Source organism: Cavia porcellus, unplaced genomic scaffold (genome assembly GCF_034190915.1).
Source record: "Cavia porcellus strain 051 isolate PalLab524CR breed Dunkin Hartley unplaced genomic scaffold, mCavPor4.1 scaffold_17, whole genome shotgun sequence".
In the NCBI taxonomy this organism is placed as follows: domain Eukaryota; kingdom Metazoa; phylum Chordata; class Mammalia; order Rodentia; family Caviidae; genus Cavia; species Cavia porcellus.
This window is the reverse complement of record NW_026947500.1, coordinates 9,318,327-9,325,944: the sequence shown is the minus strand read 5'-3', so window position 1 is coordinate 9,325,944 and position 7,618 is coordinate 9,318,327. Positions and strand designations below refer to the sequence as shown.

The window sequence follows — 7,618 nt, the reverse complement described above, 5'->3', positions numbered from 1 at the left end:
CCAACAACCCTGCTGGGAAGAGAATAACACATCGGCGGAGAGCTTTTCCGAGGCTGCGTGACAACTCTCTGACATGCTCTTCTGTTCCATCTCTTTTCCCACAGGATTCTTCATCTTGGATACCCTTTGAACAGTCATCAAAAAACCTAAATCTTCTTCTCAGTGTGCTGTAATATAGATTAATAAGTCAACCAGCTCCAGCACACCAGGTTTTCAAACTCTGGCATCACAGCTTATCGATTTGGATCTTCTAACAAAATGCAACGCAGCTGTGGTTTCATTTTGTGCCATAGAAAATGCGTTTGCTAGGGAAACAGTTTAGTTAAAACTAGCTTCAGGCATCTGGGAACTCGCAGCCGGGAGGCCTATGGATCAAAGAGAGAATTGTGCACTTGCAAAACTCAGATTTCTTAATTAATAATCAATTCCACAAATTAAGAAAAGGTTTTTGATGGTAAAAAGTATTACTCTTTTTAGAAAAGTTAAACCTTCTTTTCCCCCAGCACTGTTCTAGATTTTCTTTGGAAGGAATATTCCCTGCCTTCCCCATTTTTTCCATGTTTCCTTTGTAACCACATAATTATGTGGCACGAGAGGAATAAATAAATGTGCCACACAGTCATATAAGTAGTTAGGAACCACCTACTGTACAGAGATTCAGGAAATGGAAAGATGATAGATACAGACAGGAACAACATCGTGTTCCTGAGTGCCATTCTCTAATCCCATAAATCCTTTATTACCATCCCCCGTGTTTTTTGGGAACTGGCGGACTGCGTACCGCCCCTTTCTAGCTAGGTCAGCCCACACTATTTTCCCATCCAGCTCACTACTCCTTTGTAGCACATACTACAAGTTCTCACAGTTCAATGTCTGTCTTCCCTGCTGGCTTTCGTCCCCGAAAGGTAAGGAATGTGTCTCTCTTGTTCACTGCTGTTTCTCAGTGACTAGGGCAGTGTTTAGCACTTAGGGGGCTCCTGAAACTTTTGCTGATGTAACCAGTAAGTTAGGATGGATTGTTTGCAAGGTGCCTGTTGCAGTTCCTCACTCCCTTTGTAACAGGACTTTCCACTTTGCAGCCAGAGGTGGAGTTGGTCCTCTCCACACTGTGAATCTGGGCTAGTCTTGTGACTTTCTTTGATCAATAGAAAGTGACAGAAGTGACATTGTGTGATACCTCAGGCTAGACTTCAATAATTTCTGCAGTTCCCATTTCAATTGTCTTGGAATCAATTTACCATCAAAAAAGCCCAGTCAGTGACCAGCTCAGTAGAAGAGAATTGAGGGACCAGGTTGAAAGTATTACAAACTGCCACACACAGCAGTGAGGTCTTCCAGAGGAAGCCAGCCCCAGCCACCAGCCACCCCATCACAAGCGCTTGACTGAGCCTAGCCGGCCCCAGCTGGAGGAGGTTTAAACCGCCTTACTCCAGCCACAGGATTGATCTTATGAATGTGAGAAAATAGGTGATGATTTTAAGTCAGTAAATTCTGTGAGTGACTTGTCCTGCAGCAGTTGTTGACATGAGACGAGTTTTCAAGTTTTATTCAAACTCCCACACTTGAATGTTTGTAAAACACCCCAACTCCCCCCCCACTTTTGCTTCATTGAGGATCCAAGGTAAAAGCCACTCCTATGTAAGTAAAAGCAGCTATAGGCATTTTACAAAAAAGCAGATCAAACTAAATTCCAGGGTGACACAGGCCTGTCACACAGAGTGATAAAATATAGTGGATGAAGAATTCATTTTAAAAGCAAGTTTTCATTCTCATTGTAGAAATCACAGGTGCTAATTATGGAAAATTTGGAAAAATCTGCCAACTTTAGAGGAGTAATGGAATTACTTGAAATTGTAAAGTATGGATACCACTACTAATCATAATGTATTACTAATATTTTACCATTAATAATAATGTGTGGTAATAGCCACTGTGCCCCAGAAGTTCCAGTGTTCATGTATGTCTGGTAGGTTATTAGGAGACATTGCACACATGCCACTTAAAATTAAAGTCTGAAAACTCAGCAAGCTTTAGTGATCATGTGGTACTGGCTTAGGTCAGATTAGTTTGTGGTTTATGACAGGCTGGGGAAAAGGAGGCATTTAGTGAAAGACAGCCATATAACAAGGAAAGCTGGAGGATCTGAGAGGAACCAAGGCAGACATGTTTTCCTTAATCATCCCCCTCTCAGGGATGGAGAGTCTGCATCAAGTAGGACTGAGTGTCCACTTCTATTGTAATTAATTAATCTGGGGGAAGGGGCTGGAGTCTAGTGAAGCAAGTCTCTGGGGTGAGGTGGTGGGGGAACATGCCACTGAGTCTATCAAGTGGATGACCAGGAATGGGAAAAAGTCAGCAGATTAGATGTTGGGTGTAAAACTCAGCATGTGTCTCCTGTAAGGTAGATTGTTCTGTGGGGGCGAACCTCAGATTTGGCTGAAGTGATATTTCTGTACATATATGCGTAACAACATTCTTTAGAGACCTGCATTTAACAAGATACATTCCTGGTTGGATGTATTTTCAGATAAAGATAACTAATTTGCCATAAAATGTTTCTTACAATTTTTAATTTTTCACATGAAAGAAGCAATGTAAGATAAACTGAAGGTCGTATAGGGAAATAAAGGAGTGAGTCTCCTTTGCACCCCTTCCCCAGAGAGCAGGAAGTTACAGGTGTCTGCCCAGATCCATTTGGCTTCTGGTTACTGGGGGATGTTTTAGGAGAAGGGTGACCTGGTTTCAGCTCCTGAACATGCTGGTAGGTGAAATCTCTGGTAAACAAACTGACGATGTGTAGTAGCCAGAGAATCCTTATTTTTCTTCTTTGGTTAAAATTGCTTATGGTGACTACATTTAGGGTATATGGATTTGAAGTCAGCCCCTTCCTGTTAGTTGGTGCCATTTTTGGGCCCTGGGGAGTAGAACAAGAAGCCAGTCACTCCCTGTGAGTCGGCACCATGGGGGCTGTGACAGGGAGAACCAGACACTGGCCCCTCCCGGTGCATGGTCTGGGAGATAAGAAGAGCCAAGGTGTACCCCCTACTCCCCACTGATCCAGGGAAACACAGGCTGAGACGATAGCTACTGAGGCAAAATACAACTTAATGCTTCTAGTGTTTAGTGTTGCATTGACTTTGTAGGCCAATGTAGTATCTATGGGGGATCTCCTACTGAAGGTGGTAGCCATTGCTAATTCCCTATTACCTTGTTTTAAAGTCATGTATCATTTGCATTGCTCGGTTTGGTTTGGTTTGGTTTGATTCTGTTTTGTCTTGTTTGACTTTATTATATCTGGTGGCATGGGCAACTGTTTCAAAGATAACAAGATAGATTGTGGTAATCATTTTGGATTTACTATTATCTTGTTTTGAAGTCCTGTATTGTGCTCATTGTTTTGTTCTTACTGGTTCAATTCTACTCTGTTTTGTTTGATTCTCCAATGTCTGATGGTATGGGCAGCAATTTTGAAGACAAAAAGAGGCATTATGGTAGCCATTGTTGATTTCCTATTATTTTGTTTTGAAGTCCTGTATCACTTACACTGTTTTGTTTTGATTGACTTTATTTTGTTTTATTTTGCTTGGTTTTATTCTCTTTAAAATAAAACATGGATTTATTCAGCATGGCTCTTTAGAAAATATCCTGTAAACCAGGTATCAAAAAGAGTATAAAATAGAGATTTTTGTATCCTAAACATTTCCTGCTATGTGAAAGAGATGACATATAACTTATTAGAAACTTTATTAGTTCCTTGATCACATCTCCAGTACTAGGATGAAGAACCTGAGACACCCCAAGGAAGATGCCAGACCTGTCCCTTGTCCTCTTTAATGCATTTTGATTGCAGTCTTGGTCAGTTTGTGTCACTGACACAGGATACCTTACTCTCACAATGAAAAGGAGTAGAGGTTCATTTTGGCCCTCAGTGTGCAGAGTTTCAGTCCAGCAGGTCCAGGCGGAAAGGCCTGGGAAAGGGCCCCCAGAGGAAAGCAGCTCACGACATGATGGCCAAGAGGTAGAGAGCACAGAAAGGAGCAAGGAGGGGGATACACCCTTTCAGGTCTCGCTCCCAGTGACACAGCTCCAACTAACAGCCAGTGAACTGTAGAATCCCCATGACCTAGTCACCTTCCCAAAGCCCTGCTGATGAGTCTACCAGACTCTTTGGGGACAAATAGCTACAAACCACAACAATTGCTAATATCCTTGAAATTATTAGTAAAGTTGGATACTGATGAGACATCTGATTTAGGCAAGTGTGACTGAAATGTCATCTTTTGTGTTAGGTTAATCCTATAGCAGATAACTGAACAATTTAGATGGTATTTGCCTTCTTGGGAATTATCTTTCCCCTGCCATGCCAGAAGATGCTATTGTGGGCTTAAGTGGGTATCTTGAAGTCTTAGTTCCCAGTGCCTTGGGATGAGACTGTATTTAGAGATAGCACCTTTAAAGAAGTAACTACTTTATAAAATGAGGTCATTAGCTTGGGTTCCAATCGAACATCACTGGTGTGACAAGAAGAAATCAGAATGTAGACAGGTACAGAAAGGGGATAGGTGAGTACACAGTGAGAATATAGCTACACACAAGCCCAAGGAAAGAGGCCTCAGAAGCAGTTGGTGCTACTGGTCTTGGACTTCTAGCCTCCAGAATTTTTATGTATTTCTGCTGTTAAAAATCACTTTATGTGGTAGCATTAATAAATTAGTCAAATGGAAAGGAGAATGCATGACCTTTAAATTTCTGTTCACTCATAGAATGAAGGAGATACAGCCTGATTATATTGCATATATTCCTTTCAGGCTTTTCCTTGGAACCTAACACTACTTATCCTTTTAAGAAAACCCTTTTAAGGACCATTTTATAACTTGCGTGTATCCTTCGATCATTCTCTCCACCCAAAGTGTGAAACTTTTTGAGAATAATCCTTCTCTCTATTGTAGCATTTATTTATTTATTTTTTGCATTTTTAAAATTTTATTTTAAATTTTTTATTTTAAAGATAGTAAAATCCAACAAAACAAAACAGAACAAAGCCAGTCAACACAAGGCAGCAAAATTGGTACAGAACTTCAAAGCAGGACACTAGGACAACAATAGCTACTGTAGCAGATCTTGTTGTCTTTACAAATAGTTGTCTATTACATCAGGTATAGCAAAATCAAAGCAAACATAAAACAGAATAAAAAGCAATCAAAACAGAATATTGCATAAAGCAAAACAATTAATTAGAACAAAGCAAAGCAGTGAGAACAATGTTGGACTTCAAAGACAAGATAGAAGGAAATCCCCCATGTTTGCTATATTGCACACTGCTTTCCTTCCAAGAGATGCTCATACCACTGGCCCCAGGCCTGCATAATCAACCAAACAACAGAAGCATGTACCTTACTTGCTATCAACTCAGGCTGTCCTTTGGACCATCCGGTTGCTTATGGGGTTGGCGTGGGGAACATGGAATTTGAGTCTCAGCCTGCAAGCCAGTGGGCTCATGGGAGGCACTAGGTGACTTTTCTCTCCCTGTAACCCATACAGCTTGTGCAGCTTACCAGAACGGCTGTCTAGTTGATTTCTTGATGGCTTCGCTCAGTCCCAGCATGGCCAATTCCTTTTTTATTTTATTTTAAAGAGGATAAAACCAAGGAAAATAAAGCAGAATAAAACCAATCAAGATAAACTAGTATAAGTGATACAGGACTTTAATACCTTACAGGATCAGCAACAGTTACCATAATGCTTCAAGATAGCTGCAGACACTTTCACACACAGTAAAAATCAAACAGAACAGAATAGAGCAGAAACAAAAACAAAACAATGAATGCAATAAAGGACTTCAAAATAAGCTAATAGAAAATCCAAAATGGCTACCATAATATGTCTTGCTATCTTTTAAATAGTGCTTATATTACCAGATTTAATATAAGTAAACAAAACAAAAGAGAATAAAATCCAACCCAAGAAAACAATGAAAATGATATGGTTTCCAGGTGGAGATCACCGCCTTGTAAGGCCTGGTTTTTTTCCCCTACAGTCTGCAAATGGCGTTGACTCAGGCGTTGACAGAGGCTTGGGTGTGGCTGTCCCCGCTTGGGCAGTGGCCCACTCATGGTGCTGGTTTCCAGGCAGGGATCATCTCCTTTGCATTTGTTTATATTGCCATAAATTATAGGTCAGATTTCCACCTATGATAAGTGGAATACATTACCTTAATGACATTTTGGGAATATGATTTAACATGAGAAAAGGATACATAATATATACTAAAATTTAAGGGTGTTAGTTTTGCTATGTAACTATTAATGGAGGTTCTTAACAGTTTTACTTGATTTAATTAATTTACCTTTTCCATTTTTCCAGTAAATTTTGCAAATTGGGAGCTTTTGCACGTTCTCAATAGATTCTACCTTGATTATTTTATAGGTGGATGGAGATTCTACCACCATTTTAAAAGCATGAGTTCCACAGGGTGAATTTCTAAGATTTTGAAATATCTCACTTAGTGTCCTGTCTTGGAAAATGTCTGTGAGTTTTTCCCTACATGTAGTAGAAGAGTGTCACTCTACGGTTATGTTTGGAGGGGTGGAGAATTTTAGGTATTGAATTTTAATCTTATTTTCTCCTGCTTGCTAATTTGCACAATGTTTGAGCTTCTTGGAAGCATTCATAGAAATGGATATTTGACATGGTGCTCTAATTTTTAAAGCAGCGTTGTAATGAGAGTGTACTGGGCAGCATCTTTCCTTGATTGGCCCCCACTTCTGCTTTCTCTGCCTCAGCTGAGTGCACAGCCAAGCAAGAGAACTGCAGAGCTAACAATAAATCTTGTCATAAATAAGCAGCTACCTACTCACTAGTCCTGCTTTTATGTTTAAAATTCAGTAGAATATGTTAAATTTTTTTTTTTTTTTTTTTTTTTTAGAAAACTGTGGAAAGACAGTCTCCCAATTGGTACTGCAAAGTTCATGGCAAATATGAAAACAACCAGGAACAAAAGGCAGTGAAAGTATTTTGTAGGTTTGATTACCTTTTCTGCAGTTATTGTTGCTGAAGAAGATTAAGATATCTTTGAGCTGATGAGCATTAATCTGAAGTATCAACTTTTAAACAAAAGTAGCAGAGATTGAGGAAAGGAGTCATGCTAGTTGCTTCCTTGAAGGTAATTATTTGAAGGAATCTGGGCAATGAGTTACAGGAGTTTAAGAGGTATTTCTTAGTAGGAATTGCAAAAATCTTCATTTCCTATAAGATGTGTAAGGCATGCAGTAAGACAGAACTGTACTTCCGAGTTTGCAGGATATTTGTGTTCCTTCTGGAGGTCTCAACAAATTATGGATTATCAATTCTTATTGCAGATCACACCACTGGTTGTCAGTGAGCTATCAGCCACTGTGCCAGCGGTAAGTGTGGAAAAGGGATGGCCTCCAGATGAATAAGGATTTCTCCTTCTTTGAAAAAAGTCTCATGGTGTTATAAATGAGAAACTTTGGAGGTACAAGATTCCCTACATGTTAACTGCCTATAGTTATGATTGATTTCTAGTCAGGATTGAATAAATACCCAAATATTAAATGGAAAAGGAAAAATGCTTTAGTGAATAGTGAAAGATAAATAA

At 39.7% G+C, this 7,618-nt stretch overlaps 1 long non-coding RNA gene across 3 annotated transcripts in view; it reads left to right on the top strand.

Annotated features, from left to right (window-relative positions):
- Window positions 1–645: 645 nt before the first annotated feature.
- The window catches only part of LOC134471173 (uncharacterized), a 159,830-nt gene continuing 152,857 nt past the window's right edge, over window positions 646–7,618 (top strand). For all 3 annotated transcript variants that reach the window (XR_010040484.1, XR_010040483.1, XR_010040482.1), the window contains exon 1: window positions 646–905. This is a non-coding gene — a long non-coding RNA (uncharacterized LOC134471173). The remainder of the gene's footprint in view (window positions 906–7,618) is intronic.